At 42.5% G+C, this 16,176-nt stretch overlaps 1 long non-coding RNA gene across 1 annotated transcript in view; it reads left to right on the forward strand.

Annotated features, from left to right (window-relative positions):
- The window catches only part of LOC311585215, a 38,669-nt gene that overhangs the window by 692 nt on the left and 21,801 nt on the right, over nt 1-16,176 (forward strand). Inside the window, exon 2 of the long non-coding RNA XR_014775142.1 lies at nt 4,476-4,668. This is a non-coding gene — a long non-coding RNA (uncharacterized lncRNA). The remainder of the gene's footprint in view (nt 1-4,475; nt 4,669-16,176) is intronic.

The following is a 16,176-nucleotide window of genomic DNA, read 5'->3' on the forward strand; positions in this document are numbered from 1 at the left end:
TTAGGAGATCCTCTGATGACTGACTTTGTAGCACTAATCCCCGTTTCTCCATACTCTGTGCTATGTGCCTGTGCAGCAACTTCTTCCTGTGGCAGGCAGGGCATTGTTTAACCAATTGACTGTAGTTTACACGTAGGATTAATTATGCTCAATACTTGAATTATTAACAAATGAGATAAAGAAAATGTTTTTATTCGGTGGCGGTACAGAAGAAAGAACATATGGCACACTAACCACGTCCTCTCCCACAGAGCTAGATCCCTCAGACTCAAAGGTTTAAATTAGACCACATAAATTTAAACAGTAGACATTGTTTCATTTCTTTCTTTCTTAATGGACAGTGGAAATATAGAAGGGACATTTTAAAATGCATTAACCACTGAAGTACTTGTAGGTTAAAACAAATTATGGTATTTAATAGTTCCTTTACATCGATCCTGGGTAAATGAAAAGAATTGACATGGTCCCAATAATTGCTACTGAATGCACACACAGGAGTTCACAGCAGCAATCGCTCTGCTTTTAATAAATTAGACATTTCCTAAACAATACGCCTCAAAGATAAAGAAAACGTATTGACCAAAGACGTTCCTTTTCAGATATGCTTAAGGTACTCACTGAGACAACTGACTCCCCTCCACGCCCGGCCTCTGTTGAAGCACGTTTGACTAGCGTTCCCTACCCCTCATCAATGAACTGTTTTTTAAAATGCAACACTGAATGCAGCTCCCCTTTTTGCTTAGAGCTTGAGTAGTGAACAGATGTCCTTCAACCTCTGGACATGCATGAGCCCCCTGGGTAGGTTCCTGCCACTAGACTGTAGGGGAATGTATACACTGGGTCAGGGACTGGCCCCTGGTTGTTCCCTTTGCCTCTCAGGCCTGAATGCTCATTTTTATTCATTGACCACACTATTCTTAGTGGCATAGCCGTATCAGCAGAGTCCACTGTTTTATTAAATTTATCAAGTACCATAATATCTTGTCAGCAGCACAGAATTATAAAATCTGCCCTAGCACATCCTAAAGCAACTTTTGGTGGGTGCATTTTGATTCTTACTTATAATCTTATTTAAATTCACTTCCTGGCTCGCATGGGGCACTGGCCAGAGAAAGCTTGCTATTCCTGCTATGTTTTAATTAAGGGCAGACGGATTAGCAGCTTTGATAATACCTTCTAACATGGCCTGCACCTCACCATGTATGTTGTTATTGGCCACTAATCCACTGTCTTTTGGAGTATTATGATTCGTGCATGTCATTATTTTGTAAAATCTAATCCCCTTAGCCCAACACAGAAGGAGCCAGTCTGTGGTCCTTGCCTTTTGTCCTTTTCTTTCTTCATCTCTCACTTCATTCTCTAGCAGGTTTAAACACACACACACACACACACACACACACACACACACACACACACACGGACCCAGTGACTTATAATCTTTCACTAGATTATATTATTTCACAAAGGCTTGTACACAGCTTCTGCTCCCTCCTTGAAATTTTCTGTTCTCTCTTCTCTGTAAAACCAACTCCTTTTCATCATCCCATACCTTAGTGAAGAGGCTCCTTCTTGGTAAAAAATAAATCAGGCTTCTCTTCTTCTCAATGTAATTCCAGATACTAGACTAGAAGTTCACAGTTTATGTTGACTTTGAGCGTGTCTGGGATTATTTTTTCATTGTCGCATTAGTTCGAGGCTCCCTATGGGCATCTAGCTGGCAAAGGTTATCGAACACCTTCTAGGGCACAGGGCAGCCTTTCACAATAGAGAGCTATTTGTTCTTAACACTGATGCACAGAGGCTGACATTCCCCGCCGTAGCATGCCCTTCTCTGCATTGCCTTTGTACCTAAATTATGACATACTTCCTTACATATGATTTGCTTAAATGTTCATTTTGTCCTCTCAAACAGTCAGAAAACTACAGGCCAATTTGGCCCCTGTCTGCTTATACACCTATGAACACAACTGTGTTCATCCAGTGTATATGCTGTATGCAACAGAGGGGCAAAGTATTTGTTTCTTGCATCCTAGGAGAAAAGATTTTCTGGCCCCTACCATGGACTATAAACCACAGGAAAGTGAGGCCATTTCTTAATTATCTTATACCTACATATCTAGTATAATTTTCTATACAAGGTGGGTGGCTGTTCATAATGTCCTAATGGAGCTACTCAGCTGTATTCTTTTCCTACTTTTGCTCCACTCTGGGAGTGAGCAGTGTGTATTTTGGAGAATTTTCTTTGCTTCCAGACAGGAGACAGTAAAGCAAACATGCTCAAATGGGCTGGTGGTCGTGCATGGGCTCCTTTCCCTCTCTATTCTCAGTGAGATGACCAACTACAACACTTTGTCTGCATGCACAGACCCCGTGATTCCACTTCTGTATCCTTTATGGATGCACTTCACTCTTTTCTCTTTGTCTCTTTCATTCTTCAATAATTCTGTACTAGGTATTTTGATCATATTAACCACCTCCCACAGCTCCTCCCAAATGCATTCCCCTTCCCTACATATCCAACATTGGGCCCTAAGTTCATTCTTTTCTATTCAGTGATGAAGGTGATCTTCCTGCTTTGTAACTCAGAACCATTCAAAGTCACTTGCCAGTGAGTTTCCTTGGCATCTTAGAAATGTGTCTGGAGAGAGAAAGAGAAAGAGGGAGAGGAAGGAAGGAGGAAGAGGAAGAGGAGGAGGGGGAATAAAGGAGGTTGGGAAGAGAATGACTAGAGAAAACAACTGAAATTCTTCATACAGCCTTTGGAAAAGAAAGTAGAAAATCCAAGGCAGAATTCTCATGTTAAATTTCTGCACTGATCAAGAAAAGCAACTAAGCTTAGTTGTTTAGAGGTTAAGATGTTTTTAGGTCTAGATAGCTGTTTTAAGTTGATAATGATGGGATATGATAGATATTGATTTACATTCAGAATTTTAGATGCTCCTATATAGGAAAGATGTTTTCTTCAAGGCTGCCAAACACAAATAGCCAAACACTATGAATGTAACACTTACATAATTCCTGATTGTTTTGTGGTTCTTCTTGCTGTAGGTAGTTGATTATATAAATGTGTAATATTATAAATATATATATTTATGAAAAAAGAAAAGAAAAGCATCTGGGTGTGTCTGCATTTGGACGACATACAGTCAAAGATAGCTATGAATGCAGTCCAACAAGAATCATAAATTTACTTAAATCATATGCATTTCATAACATAATTGTGTAGACCTCAATCATAGGCTTCTTAGATGGCAAAAATCAAAAGGTTGGACTTGGGGTGGCAAAGATGGCTCAGTCAGTAATGATCTTTGCATCCCACGTATGAAAACTGAAGCTGAGATCACCAGACTCTGCATGAAAAGCCAGATGCAGTAACATGTGTCATTGATGCCAGAGGTGAGAGATGGCAGGTAAATATGAATGTATCTCTGAAAGTTTCTGGACCAGCTAGCCTTTCCTATATGGGAAAGTTCCAAGCTAATAAGAGACCCTGGCTCAAACAAAAGGTAGAAATAACCTAAGGACAGACACTCTGATTTGTTCTCTAAAATCTCTATATACCTATGCTCCAGCTCCATTGCATATGTGGGCCTGTCATATGTGGGCCTGTACACAAGTGCACGCATGTGCACTCACACACACACACACACACACACACAGAGAGAGAGAGAGAGAGAGAGAGAGAGAGAGAGAGAGAGAGAGAGAGAGAGTTATGCACTGCCAATAGAAGAATCCTTTCTGGAGAAAACAATCCAAATGGGAGAATGAGATGGCATGTAGCAATATTCAAAAGATAGCTGCCAGCGCCTCTCTATCAGGTCCTCAGTGGGTCATGCTATTTTATCATTGTTTTTCAGATGAAGAATAAGATTCCTATATCCTCACATTGTTTTACATAAAATTATAATTGAGGTATTTTCAGGCTTCAGATACCATGTTTCTACAACATCCTGCAGTTGCTGCAGCAGGACAGGCAAGGGATCTGGGAATCACCAGAGAACCAGAGATACAGAACAGCAGCAGCATGGTTGGGCTGCTGTCAGGCTGGCTACAAATCTCCCAGCAGGATTTCGTCCAATTAGAAATAGGATTAAATTGTGTTATCAAGAAGCTATTGAAAAACCATGGTATATACATCCTTGTCTTGTGCAGGAGATGAGCATGAAGGTCTGGAGGCAGTTCAGTGGACAAGGGGTCATGTAACACCCACTAGAGACATGAGGACATTAAGCTCTTCAGGCAGTGAGATTAATTAAGGGCCTGACTTGGGGATGATCCAAGGCTGTCCATGTTCTTGCTCCATCCAGTATCGATGTGACAATTCAAAGTGCTAATTTTCAGACTCACAGGTCTTAAGAGGTCACAACAAGAAGGGGCTGTGGGTCCTACAGGACCCGACAGTCATCATTTTGGCTATGCGATATATATTCCACCTTGTACTGTCATAATAACACCTCCAATCACATCTCTTCCAGAAAGCAAACTCGATTACTTTCTCTGTACTAAGAAACGGAACCACAGGGCAAACTAAATAAATACGTGTCCTAAGCACAGTACTGCCACTGATAATGAGAAAGTAACCAACCTCCTTGAAGAGACGCTCAAATTGCAGCCTTCTATAGCTGACTGAGGATTAGTACAAGCATAAAGTAAATGCTGGGCCCCGCGGTGAGTAAGTGCTCAATAAATAATGCATATGATTATTGTTGTTCACCTTCAGGCATGATTTCCAGTTGCCTGGCAGCCTCCTATCTAATATTTATCTCAGACAGCCTACAAGGATATACTTTGACAGTGGCCCACTTTTGACCTCAGCAGTGCTGCTCTATTTGGCCAGCTGTCGATTCAGGATCCTCAACTGTAACACTCAGTCGTTACTCAATAGGTTGTTGTTTCAACTTCTAATTTTGTGGTTTCCAAATAACCATGCTTTCTACCCTTATCCATTTCTGCCTCCCGTTTCATGGACTATTCTGGGCCATCTCATCCTGTTGGATGGCTGACTTCCATCAACTTAAAACACTTGGAGCAGTTACACCTCATTGGTCCTGGATGCTCCCAAAATTTTTTTGTATTTCCAGGCCATTGGCTGATAATGCTCTCTCTGCCTTATTATATCGATGATATTATTGTTATGTTTCCTTCATAACCACAATTCTGCCAATGTCATTCTATGCTTGTTTGCACTATCCAGGCAGTATGGGAAAAGCAGGCCCCCAACACTAACCTCTCACCACCAGAGCTCCATATGAAGAACAGTGAGCATTTGGGAACCTGTTGGCACTTCTTCAGAAATATGCATGAGTACACTTACTTGTGTTTTTCCTGGCTTTGCATCCTGCATCTAATCAACCTTAAAGAGACAGTAATGGTCGGTATTGATTGTTCATTTGGCAAAAATCTAGAATAATCTAGAAGACAAACCTATTAACATGTCCGTGCAGTATTTTCTAAATTGGGTTTGCTGAGGCGTAGGGTCCACCCTGACTGTGAGAAGCACCTTTACATGGGCTGGAGTCCTGGACTGAAAAGGTAGAGAGAACAAACAGAGCCCCAGCCTTCACCTCTCTGCTTCCTGATGCTGGGCACAATGTGACTCACAGCCTCACACTCCTGCCACCGTACATCCACCACCGTGATGGATTACACTCTCAAACTGTTAACTAGCTCAACCCTCCCTTCAGTGAGTTGCCTTTTATTGAGTATCTTGATATAGCAATAAGAAAATTAGTTAATACAGAGACCAAGAAAATACTAATATTAGAAACCTGGCTTGGAAGAAGCCTATATACCATGGCATGTGCTCAGGTCCTACTACAGAACTCCAGTATTCTGCCCTGTAGGCCAAGAGACACTGTACACACAGAGCCATCTGTCTGAATGTCTAGAAAGCAGTCATCTTTGCTCTCACTGGTCCATGAATGATGCTAAAGGACTTTGTTAAGCAGTTCCCTCCACTCTCTAGACCCTCGGCTGCTCTCAGCTCGCAGGCTTTTCTCTGTTGCCTCCATGTTGATTTTTCCCTTGACCCCTTTAATATGCAGGACAAAAGATACCTGTGTGGTCAGGCAGCTTGCTTCTAGTCTCAGCAGTCCATCACACTCTGGACAACTGACAGAGGGCACTAAATTACATAAGCACTCATCCTCGTAAGCTATCAGGCTCTGCATCCTCCCATTGCTTTCCCAAGCTTATGAGGAGCTTGTTCTCCAACTCAGCCTCTCTCAGTCCCCAGCCCAGTCTCCACGCTATTATCTCCCAAACATGTACAAACTCTCAAATAATTTTTAAAGAAATATTTTATCGGCAGAATAGAAAAATGTCACCTGCGTACAAGGTGACACAAAACATCACACCAGAAAGATGATGTTTTTAAAACTATTCCTGCCATTCTCTCTCCCTGTGCATAAGAATTCCTTGCTAAAATGTCTATTTTGTCTTATCTTTTTTTCCCCAGGACTTAGGCTTTCTAACTGGCCTGGCCTCTCCTTAAGGGAAGTAAAGGGAGAGTGATAAGCCCGGATAAATCCGCTCCAGTGAAAAAGAAACAGAATTGACTTTTCTTATCCAGGAATGAAACAATCAGTCATGCAGAATGTCCAGAGCAATTCTGACCAGAGGTTAGTATTGTGCTATGAGAGTGAAACGTGGCCACTCATGGCTCTAAACTCACAGGACCTTGAGACAACAGCTAACATCTTAGGTACCTATCTACTGTCCAGAGATTGGAAATGAATAAGGTGAAATTGTGCCATCAATGGTGTGCGGCCTCAAGGGAATGAATTGACTAAACTTAGCATGCCTCAATAGACAAATACTGGTAGACAGTATCTTACACAGAGAGGCTTAGAACTGTGCCAAATATAGAAGGTAAGCCCTGCTTTCCTGCCTCAGAATAAGGTCTTAGAGATATATAATACTACCCATGCTGAAAACTCTGTTTGTAAACTAGGAATCTTGGTAGTAGAAAGAAAAACTATCTGTAAGTTGCCAATGTATCCAACCTATGGATCTCATCTGTTTTCAAGTCAACATTTGAAAGTAACACAAAATCAGAATCAAGGGTTCAAATGAGGGTGAAAATCTGTTTTCCATTCCCTAGCTTAGAAGAGAGCACCTTGGGTGTGGCCTTGGCCTTCAAAATGCTTTAGTTTAAAAGAGGATCCTCTTTCTCGTCCTGTTTCTACTTTTCTTCTTAGTCTAGAACAGATATGTGGGTCCATCTTGGGAACATCTAGCTCTGCAAAGCAAGTTCCAAGCATATGCTCCAAGGTGGGGACTGAGGCTCTTGGTGTATCCCTTACCCCATGGGCCATGAGAAAGTATTGATGCTGTGAATGGGGCCTGAACTCTTGCCATAGGGAGACTGAATGTGAACTAAAGAGAAAGCTAGCTAACTCCAAAGTCATCAGTGGGCAAGCACCATTGTCAATTTACTTTTACAGAAGGCCTTCAAGAAAACCATCATGCTCTTCCAGTTTCTGTCTCTCTTGCTTCTCTGTCTGTCTGTCTCTGTCTCCCTGTCTGTCTGTCTCTGTCTCTGTCTCTGTCTCTGTCTCTCTGTCTCTCTCTCTGTCTGTCTGTCTGTCTGTCTGTCTGTCTGTCTCTCTCTCTCTCTCTCTCTCTCTTTCTCTCATAGGTGCCTCCTTTTCCTCTCATCTTTTCCCTTCTCCACAATAAATCTCCTTGTACCATTAAAAAAAAGAAAAGAAAGACACCATCATAAACTCCCTACAGTCACCCAATGTTTGGCTGTGAGTCTCAGCATCTGTTTTGAACAGATGCTGGGTGGGGCCTCTCAGAGGACAACCTGGCTGGTCTCTTGTCTGCAAGCATAGCAGAGTATCATTAATAGAGTCTTGTGGAGACTGAAGCACAAACCAAGGACCATACATGGACTGGATCTAGGTCCCCTACACAGATGTAGTGGATGAGCAGCTCAATCTTCATGTGAGTCCTCTAGTAAGGGCAGCAGGAGCTGTCTCCGACATAGACTCTGTTGCCTGCTTTTTGATCACTTGTTGGGACTGCCTTGCTAGGCCACAGGAGAAGGGGATGCAACTTGAGCTGGAGAGGGGGCGCTCTATTTCTTGGCAATGGGGAGGGTGAGGAAAGAGGGAGGGAGGGTGGGACTGGGAGCAGAAGAGGAAGGGAACCACATCTGGGAATACATGTTTTATTGTATTTTCTTGAATTTCTTTAGGAGATTTATTTATTTGTTCCTTAAAGGCCTCTATCATCTTCATAAAATTGTATTTAAGGTCATTTTCTTGCACTTCAGCTGTCTTAAGATATCCTGGGCTTGCTGTACTTTGCTTCTGATATTTCCATATTGTCCTGGCTCTTGTTATTTGTGTTCTTACACTGGCCTTTAGACATCTGGTTGTCTCTGGTATTTGTAGTTCTCAGGTAATGCTGGCCAAGTTGTGGCCAAAAACTGGAGTGTTGGGGAGAAAGTGTGGTTTACTTCTGTTGGAAATATATTAGGGGAACCAGATGGTCAGGAGTGTGGGGGGAAGGAGGCCCCACATGTCTTACTTGGTGGTCTCTGGAGTCAGATGGTCTACTGGAATGCATGTAGGAGTGTAGTCCAGTAGATGGTCACACACGGGGCAGGAAGAAGCTCACTACAGCTGTGGTTGCCCAGGGGCTCAGGTATGCAGGGTAGAGGTCTCATCTGTCGGTCCTGGCCTGGTGGCTACAAGCCTTCTGGCATAGGGACTGTGCTATGGGCTAGGAATGGGGTGCTTGGGGACATGTGGAGCTCTCCACTGCTAGGCTTGCTGGGAGGATCATCAGTGTGTTCCTTATTCTAGTCATGGGAAGGAAAATAGAGTGGGGAATCTCCGAATCTCTGGAGAGCTCACTGGATAATCAGCCTAGCCCAGCAGTTCTCAACTTGTGGATCAGAACCCCTTTAACAAATATTTATCTATGAAAATATTTACATTACAGTAGCAAAATTACAATTATGAATGAGCAGAAAAAGTAATTTTATGATTGAGGTCACCACAGCTTGAAGAACTATATTAAAGGGTCGCAGAATTGGGAAGGTTTAGGACCACTGGCTTACCCTAATTAACAAGTCTCAAGATAGTAAGATAAAAGATCCTCTCTTAAAAACACGAGGTGGAAAGCACCCAAGGAAGAACATCCTACATTTAACTGTCCCATGCAAGCATTCACATTCAAGCACATATGAATATGGGTAGACATATCCATACAATAAATAGACAAGCAGATAAGTAAACAACTACAGTGTTATATTATGACCCTTACACTATGATTTTATTTAATAGGCTGGGTGAGGAGAGAAGGGCAAAGAACCACATTGAAGGAAAATTATAAAGTTGGTCCAGATCATGTAGGGATTAGATGTGGTTAAAGCTCAAATCTATGCTGTTCCAAAAGGTGAGTTTTCAGCTCCTACTTCAGTGTTTATAACTCTTCCTCTTAGGGAATTGTGCATATGCTGCTCAATAAAAATTATTTGTAGTCAAAAGCCCTTAAGGACAGCAGCAGCATTTACCACCCTTAAGGAGAGCATCATTTACCACCTCTGCAATTTTAGTATTATCCATCACACTAGCAAAGATGCTAGTGACCTACAGCACATAGCTAGGGACACTCCAACAGTAGAAATAAATGTGACTAAATACACATAATTTTATTACTATTGTAAAATGTGTCCCCTAACTTTTATAAACCTCTTTGAGTTTTTAGCTGAACAAAAGTTAATACATGACAATTTTTATCTAGTCAAAGTAATTTTTCCATGTTATTTAATAAACATGGGTGAATCTTTGTAGGAAATGTGCTTTAGAGACAAAGAAGGTATTAGCACTTTGGGTCTAACCTGAAAAAGATAGGGTTTTCTGATTATTTGAATTAAGACATTCACTATAAATGCATATGATGAAGACCTACCATCCACAGACTGAGACACCTCATAGCTTAACAGGGTCAAGAAACCAGTGTCATCCCCATGGTAAAGGGACCAAGGTGGTGGTTCAAATCCTAGAGTCTGGGAGCACCTGGCGCTTGCCGTAGCGAAGAACGCCTGTTCACTGGAGGTTGGACCCACTGCCAGAAACACCACTGGAGTCATTGGCAAAGGAGATATATTTTAGCGTCCTCCTTTTCTCAACCTCCATTGCTTACATGGCCTCTCAGTGCCCAAGCTGTCTGGATGCTAGCTGCGATGAACCTCAGGAAGCTCAGCCTACATTTTCATCTTATTGTCTGCCTTTTTTTTTTTCCTTTTTGAAAGCTTCTCTTTTATATTCTAAGAGTCCTTTTTAAAACCTAGAGCTTTTCAAACTAATAATTGTATTTGAACAACCCTTCTGTAGATGAAGGCAAGCCATGAAAAAAATAATTTTGTTTTCTCTAGAGGTCTTCAGCAAGCAGTGAGGATTAGTTTAGCCTAGGCATTAACAACCTCTTCTATGTCTACTGGAGGTAGCGCAGGGTGCCGAGAGCTCAGCTTGGTGATAGATAAGCCCAACCAACTAGGAACTGGTTCTGACTGCACTATGGCTGAGTCCGTCCCATCCCAGACTCTTCTTTCTGACCCCGACTCTGTGAAGAGACAATGTGGCTGGGAGACTAAACAGGACTGCCCACACTAAGTTCTATTTCAGGTCCGCTAACATATTCTACTGCTTTTCCTACTGCTGATAACAAGGATAGCTATCAATACTTACAAGCTCCCTATGTAAATCTCCCTCCAGGAAGGGCACACTTCTATTGTGTCCAATGAGTAAACCTGAGCTATGTGTGAGCCAGATACCTGCAATCTTGGAGCTGGTAAGTGGTAGAGGCAGACCACAGTTGTGCTCATTCCTGCCTTACTCTAAAGCAAAGCCATTTCTCTACTGCTTCTGAGATACTGGATCATTTGAGTCAAGTCACTTAAAACGCCCGAAGTCTCCATAACATGAGGCTGGTTCACCATGACCTCACCCACTTCCATAAAGTGGCTGGGATTCTCAAAGCAGATACTATGAGTGAAAATGTTTTGAAAACGCTTAAGATTCTCTTGCTTTATATGGTATTATTTCCACTCCTGCTTGTCGCGGGCGCTGTCTGGTTCCTGAGACTCTCCATGTGGAGCTGAGCTCCTATTTTTGGCCTGCCAAGCTGTTTTAATTTTTTCACCAGAATGCGCGCTCCATTTGGGTAATGGTAACAGATGTGACAATGGGAACAAAACTCCTACCAGCCACGCTCTAACCCAAACATCCCAGGAGTGGCTTCCAGCACTCAGCTCCCAGCTGCTGCCGCTGAGAAATGTGAGACACAGCCACGCTCCCTGTCTTTTCCTAGGTTCTAGGGCTTCTGGTAACCTTTGCTGCTCATCACTTCGCTCTGCAGCTTTAAGCTCTGTCGTGTTGTCCATGTTATATTAATAAAGGTCCACAGGGAAAGAGTGATTTAAAGAAGGCTGGAATATAATTGCAAGAAAATGTTTTGACATTATGTTAATGCCTGTCAGTGTGTTATCCCCAATTTAAAGTTAATCACCAAAATTACACTGCAATCCCAAAAACTTAATGGGACGGAATCTGTGGAGGTGTGAATAAAAAGAAAAATGGAGAACTGAGCCCTAAAAAGAAGTAAGCTTTCTGATTGATTTTTCTGCTTTCTGGCTAGTGGAGGGCCTGGGAAGAAGGAAAGAAGGAAGGAAGGAGGGGGTGGGCTGTGTAATTTTGGCCCATGAGGATCTTGGAAAATAAAATGAAACAAAACAAAAACACAGGTCATAATCTTGGAGAAAAAAAAAACCCAAGAAGTCTTTTTCTAGATGTAAATACAAACTAATGATTGAGATGAAAATTTGACGTTTAAGTCCACATCAAAAGGGCTCCAAAACTCTGGATGTTTATAGTGATGCAGGTAATACATTTAGACCTTTGATAAATTGCTCAAGCTTCCTCTAGGATTGTGGGGGCTTGCTGGAGATCTAGCCATATGTTTCTAATGGCCTCTCTAACTTTTCTGCTCTGAATCATTTATTTTAATCACATCACTTTAACCCTCAATTTTAGGCGTCGAATAGGAGTATACCATTTAAAAGATAAAAGGGGTGTTAGTTGGTTTGGTCACTAGTTCATTAAGTAATTGGATCAGTATTCAGGATCAGGTGTAAATACTGCAGAATCAGAAGGCCCCTCTTATAACTGATGCAACAGAGAAGTGACCGGAAGAGAGCACAGCACACCGTGAGGCCTCTGCGTGACCTTTCTTCATGCTACAATCCGCACATTCCACCCCATCGTCCTCTTAGCACTCAGAACACCCCGCCGTGGCAAAGGCTGACCAGCTCTCCTGCAACTTTGGGTTCAGTCTTTTCACCTCCACTTTAGCTACTTTAGGATCTCAGAATCCCACGTGAAGAAAGTTCTATACTATTTAAGCCAACAAGTCTTGGGAGACTCCATGTTTTCTTTAGGACAAAGTTTAAATTAAGCCTTTCTTTCAAAACCCAGAGCCCTGTGCAATTTCTGTCATTATCACCACTGCCCTACTGGATCACTGGAGTCCAAAGGCAGACATATTTCTTTGGGTGCATGCTACTCTTCATAGAGTTGCTTAAAGGAGGAAGTTTTAACCATCTATATTTAGATGCACAGGGTTTATATACATGTCTATGAAAAGAATAATATCCCACCACTTGCCACAAAATGGATCACACTAGTGGACCTTGTGTTATGTGAAATAGGTCAGGCCCTAACAGACAAACACCATATTTTTTCTTATAGTTTTGTTTTGTCATGGTCTCCAGATATGAATGTCCCTCTGATGTCCACTTCCATTTTCCACATCAGCATGTGAAATAACTTGTCCTCCTAGAAGTGTTCCAGGGCCAACCCATCCCGTTCCAGTTAAGCTGTCCCTCCACTGAGCCCTTGTGATGCTTCTTAGCAGTGTCAAACCAAACCCATGGTGCTGATCAAAACCCACATAAGTCTGTGATCAGCTTCTGCTCTCAGCTAAAACCACTGTGGTCTTGTGGGGAAATCACATGTTTCCTATGATGGTGGTTTGGCATCTGGATTCTGAGTTGTCCACTAATGAACAGCTTGGTTTGTCAAATTACTTAGAGATTTTCCCCAATCTTTTAATAGTAACTCTAGTCATGCCTTTCACTTACTAAGCACTACTTGTATGGCTAAGTGTTCAATGTGGAGAATCTGTCACCCCCACTTTAAAGGAAAAGAAATTCAGGTTAAGGGAAATAGAAATAATTTGGTAATTTATTTAAGTCAAAACGTTAATAAGTAGGCAGACCAGATAGGTAGCTCAGTGGGTAAGGTGGCTTGGAATACAAGCTTGGAAACCTGAGTTTTATTTCTGCTAACCCATAAAAGAGAAAGTGAAAGAAAGTAACTGATTCTACAATGCTGTTCTCTGACCATCATGCACACTGTGGCACATTCACATGCACACACACACACACACACACACACACACACACACACACACACCCCTACTACTACTGTACTACTGCAAATAATAATAATAACAACAAGAATAATTTAAACTAAGAACTACCAGCTAAGGTTTTGTTTGGGATTCACAGAGATTCTAACTAAGCTATAAGAAACTTTAATATACACCTTGAAGAATTCAGTCCCACCAGCATCCAACGCACCTACAGAGGTTTACTGTGAAGACACTAGGGAGCCCTGGTCCTTCTGCTATCCAGTGTCCTAGCTGCCTAGTCTCCTTCCCCAAAATGAGGGGTGGATGGGGGAAGGAAATCAAACAGGACATCCTTCCTTTACTTCTGTGAAGGCATCACAAAAGAATGTAGTGACAGGAAGACCCTCAGTGTTAGAAGGGCTTAAAATCCTCCGTGAGATTTCACCTCTGTGAGCTAAAGATGCAGACGCTGGGGCTGATAAAGGAGAAGTCAGCAGACCAGACAGTCATACCTAATGAAGGGCAGTGCTTTTTCAGCCACAGCTGAAAATCCCCAGTGGGCCTCTCAGTATGCCAGACAGCCTCCCACGTGAGCCATGGAAAACCAGACACCTAAGGTAGTCAGGGAGATGTCTTTTCATCCATTTCAAATCTGTTGCCATTTAATTTCATGAGGCAGGCCAAATAAGAACACCCACTTGGCCTTTGGGTGTTCTTCATTACTTCATTTACCACTACCTGGTCTCTCGCCACTCACTCCAGGAGACTCCATAATACAAATCTCTAATCATCCACTTTCTCCTTGTCAGCCAAAACCTACCCTCTCACCTCCTGCGCCCACCTCATTCCCAATGGCTCTAATCAGCTCCACTGCCCCTTACTGGCCTTTCACCCTTTCATTTGTATTCTCATGGAGATAAGACAGCCTGCCCTAGCTGCTGTATTCAAAGCGAGGATGTACTACTGATTTATGGACGGGCATGGTCATATTTCCACAGCTCATTCTCCATCCCCCTCAGAGTCACAAGTCTTATCTGCAGCTACTGGGCATGGAGCAGATGTCTTCATCGAGCCACCCACAATGACACTGGCTGTAGATCTCCCCTTTTCTTACCTCTTTTCTCCCTTTCACACAGACATGGCAGTTAATTCAGAGGCCATTGGTGTGTGCATAGAGTTTAAATCGCTGCCTTCTGGTGATCATTGCTGAGCCTTCCTGTGCAGTGCAGATAATTGCCTGCCGGAGCCATTCCTTAAAGTAGCTCTGGTCCCGCAGCGCTTGAGCCCCAGTTTAAGAGTGTTTGGGAAGAGAAGCCTCTCTGGCATCTGGGAAGGCCCTGTGGTCCTAGGGCAATCAATCGGCTTTCCACGGTGAGCATACATTGATTTGCGCAGCAACTGGGATTAGGGTTTGGGAAAATATGTTCTTTTCTTTCAAGGTTGTAATTGATGCCACCAAGATCAGGTCAAGTTGATGGCAGCATTTAGTCTTCTCTGAATATTTGTAACTGAACCCTAAATGCTGGTGTTTCCATGCCTGGTGTTTTAGCAAAGAACTCAAGTGTGTTATTGCAATGGAAATTTGTACACGCCCATGTGCCTGTCCTGAGGTGTGTCAGGGCAGGACTCTATAGAGAAGCGGGGCCAACCGGAGGTAGATAGATGCATAGACGTTTCAAGGAATCAGGGCATACAATTGCAGAGACTTGTAAATCCAAAAGTCATAGGACGTGCCCTGCACACCAGGAATTTGAAAGGCATGGGCTGATGCTGCAAAGTTTCTCATTCATTCATCAGAGAACTGTTTTGTTTGGAAACCCTTGCCACTGATTGGATGTGACTATGCATATTACTGAGGATAATTTCCATTCCATAAAGTCAACTTCTATGTAACAGCTTTCCAGAAATATTCAGATTCAGTTTGGGCATGAGTAACGAGCTAAGGTGAAGCTTAAAACTCACACCTCAAAGCCAACAGCACTGTGATTTAGCCCAAAGGTTTCCTTTTAAACCCCCTCAATCCAGGTACAATCCCTGGCAACTCAGGTGAGATCCCTGGCAACTCAGCAAGTGATAGTTACATTACACCACTCAGTTTGCCAGACCAAGAGCCATTTATTTTCTGGTTGACAAATATTGATTCCAGTGATGCTTCTGTGACCACTCAAAACCCAACTTGGCCCACCAGACATTTATATTACCTCCTACGTGTTCAACCTGGGAATTCGTAAATGTGGTCATAACCTGAGATAGTTCCATCTTAAATAGTCAGTCCTCTTTTTGGAACTTGTTTCCTGTGGTTCTCAGGACCACATGCACCCTATATTGTGGAGTCTCCTACACTTTATTTCCTATTCTTTTCCACCAGCTCCAACCATCCACAGAAGAATGGAGAAGAAAAATAATGTATCAATTGCTACTTATTAGTTAGATGAATAAAGGTGTACCTCTCTTAAAAAGAAAGAAAGAAAGAAAGAAAGAAAGAAAGAAAGAAAGAAAGAAAGGCCACTATGAACATGGTTGAGCATATGTCCTTGTTGTGTGCTGAAGCATCTTCTGAGTATACTCCAAGGAGTGGAGTAGCTGGGTCTTGAGGAAGCCTTATTCTCAGTTTTCTGAGATAGCGCCAGTTAGATTTCCAAAGTGGCAGTACTAGTTTGCATTTCCACCAGAAATGAAGGAGTGTTCTTTCTCCACATCCTCGCCAGCATGTGATGTTGCTTGAATTTTTTATTTTAGCCATTCTGA

Source organism: Acomys minous, assembly GCF_964271855.1.
Source record: "Acomys minous genome assembly, chromosome: 2".
Classification (NCBI taxonomy): domain Eukaryota; kingdom Metazoa; phylum Chordata; class Mammalia; order Rodentia; family Muridae; genus Acomys; species Acomys minous.